This window comes from Hypomesus nipponensis, chromosome 23, assembly GCF_054491055.1.
Source record: "Hypomesus nipponensis isolate SF chromosome 23, ASM5449105v1, whole genome shotgun sequence".
NCBI lineage: Eukaryota > Metazoa > Chordata > Actinopteri > Osmeriformes > Osmeridae > Hypomesus > Hypomesus nipponensis.
Window position 1 is genome coordinate 16,935,692 of NC_140383.1, and position 2,915 is coordinate 16,938,606.

General features: G+C 42.3%; 1 long non-coding RNA gene across 1 annotated transcript; it reads left to right on the forward strand.

Annotated features, from left to right (window-relative positions):
• The first annotated feature begins 1,789 nt into the window (after window positions 1-1,789).
• Window positions 1,790-2,586, forward strand: LOC146234409 (uncharacterized). Its single transcript, XR_014741840.1, has 3 exons — window positions 1,790-2,102; window positions 2,196-2,298; window positions 2,490-2,586. It is a non-coding gene; the product is annotated as an uncharacterized LOC146234409 (long non-coding RNA).
• Window positions 2,587-2,915: the final 329 nt, after the last annotated feature.

Genomic DNA, 2,915 nt, shown 5'->3' on the forward strand with positions numbered 1-2,915 from the left:
CCTTTGTTAAAATCGCCTAGCACAATAACCAAGGAATCCGGATTTTCATGCTCCACGCACAATATCTGGTTTTGGATGCAAGATGGCGCCGACGAAGGCAGCCATGGTAGCTAGGTGCGCTCTGTTTTGTCTTGTTTTGTCTGTTAATTCAGTGTTCTGCCAAGATTTCCGGAGTTCTCTAACAAGAGAAGTACTTCTAAACATCAGGACTACAACTCCTGTGGATTAGGCTAAATAGGCTAAATATCCTAAATTTCAAACCTACACGTAATAGCATGCTCCATCCAATTTCAGAAAATATGTTTATATATTTAAAACTATTTCTGTAAAGAAACTCACCTTTGAAGGAGCTAATTTCCAGTTGAAATCCATGCGTTCAAGACGGTTGAATCCCTGCAAACTCTTTTCTGAAATCCCAGTTTCAGAGATGCGTTCAAATGGGCATGCGCAAAGTTGTTGCTCAGGGGCAGACAGAGGGGTAGGTTAGCTAGGAAGAATTGTAATATTCTGTGATGACTTGTCTATGGAAATTAAACTTAAGAATCGCTTACCTTTTGGTCACATTGAACAATTTTGTATTACAAAATTATTGCAACTCAAATTTGCATTGTGTGTCATACAGCTTTGGTGTGCTGGACAAAGAATGTTTGCTTAATCATGTTACACATCACACATTGATTGCTTTTGTACATGTAAAGAATGAAATATTTTAATATAGGCCTAAGGCTAAGAATATAAGAATTAGATTCCAAATTCAGTTCCATGGATAAACCAGTGCACTCGAGATCCATTGTCCTGCGACCTAAGAGCGACTTAACGGCAACTTGACCCATGGTACCAAAATGAAAGTATCCAGCTGACCAAGGGACAACGTCACGGCAACGTTGTCCACGGGACCAAAAATAACAGTATCCAACCGACCAAGGTACGACGTCGCGGCAACGTTGTCCACGGGACCCAAATTAACGTAACCAGCCGACCAAGGTACGACGTCGCGGCAACGTTGTCCATGGGACCAAAAAATAACGTAACCAGCTGACCAAGGTACAACGTCACAGCAACGTTGCCCACGGGACTAAAAATGACGTTACCAGCCGACCAAGGTACAACGTCGCGGCAACGTTGCCCACGGACCAAAAATGACTGAACCAGCTGACCAAGGTACGACGTCGTGGCAACGTTGTTGATGGTCCAACTGGCAACTTTCCCTTTATAACGTTGCTACGATGTTGCCACAACGTTGCCAGAAGGTAACGAAGAAGGAAAATAGTCAGGTGGAATGTTCAGAATCACACGTGCGACGCTACGCTGTGGGGCCCTGCTTTCGAACTATCACACATGTGCAATGCTACTTCTTTTTATATCAATATCAAAATGCTAATACTATGTACATAAACTACATTCCACGTTCATTTCTGTACAGATTATCCTACCACCGTCACACAGCCTAGCACTGTGTCCCTGGGAAATTATGGTAAAGTAATGAATGACCGTTTATAACAGTGACAATAATTGTGTGAACCATGGCAACCCTAAAGGCTATGTTTTGAAGCAATAACATGACTTAAAACTTTTGCATCACCAGACCCCTAGGTGTCAACTCTGGTCTGGTGGAGGAGAACCCATAGGGGGTCCAGGAATACAGCTGGCAGCCAGGCAAGTGCAAATATAAGACACTCAAAGCTTCTCAATAGCATTGCCAACTCATTGTAAGGCATACTTAAGTTGTTCTGATCGTGGCAGGGGGATACATATTTGTCAAAACAACAAATGTTGTCTCACTAATGCTTTGTATACAACCATTCAAGGTAACATGTGTTATTTACATCAATGTTACAGCTAATCTAGAAGAACCCCAGTGTATGCCAATCATGCTAACTCTTGTAAACTTGTTTTACTTGTATTTACTGACAGACACATTACAGGTTATGCTCCAGAAGATGGAGACATTGGAGGAGAACCAGCGAGAGGCTCTCCTATTCAGGCGACTACAGGCAGACACACTGAAGAGGTGCCAGTGATGGACCTACAGGTGGTCCAAACACAGGCTGAACTCCAAGACCTTGAGGAGCGCCTTAAGGTGCTGGAGTTCCAAAAGAATGGTAGGTGTTTTGAGATGCCGTGAACTATGGCTTACACGCAGCGTTCAACGTACAAATTGGTGCTAACAATAAGTTCATGAATTCTAATTGCAGATGCTGTGATGAAGTGGAAAACGGGACTAGGAGAGAAGGCTGTGGAGCTCCTCACAGCGTAGACACTCAAACACGCCCCGGCAGCCCATTCAAAACAAGCCAGGTGAATGAATCATGATTGCAGCTTCCCAATTCAACCTTTCACATGGCTATGTGACTAAATACTAGAATCCCATAATATTTTTTTAATGATGTATATTATTCTCGATGTGATTTTTTTATGACTTGTATAGCCCCTTTCATATGTGCAATTATGTTGATAGGACACTAACTTATTTTGTGCTTCGTTGTCAGGGCCAACAGACAGGACCTGTAGCGGGGACTGGCAGAAGATGTTCATTCACTGTTTGGCACTTTGTTTGAAATAAAATGACTGAATGTTACATGGAAATGCTGCCTTGTTTATGATAAGCTTGAGTTAGGCTACACACAGTGGCGTTTTTACATGTAAAAAATTGGTGGGGCAAAAAACATTTCAAAATATAGGATACCAGTAAGCTACAAAAGTCCCTCTCGCTACTGATGTGTTTTTTTAACACGTCAACAAACAGCGTGGTTCCACACAACACTTTTAACGACAGAGTGGCTTGCTTCTACCAGGTGTTGTAGTACACAAACTGGAGAGAGAGAGACCTTCTTGTGTAATTGCTCTCCTTGTCTCTCACACACATGTAAAATTACCACTGTCATATTTACAAACCTAAATTAGGATTGCAACCA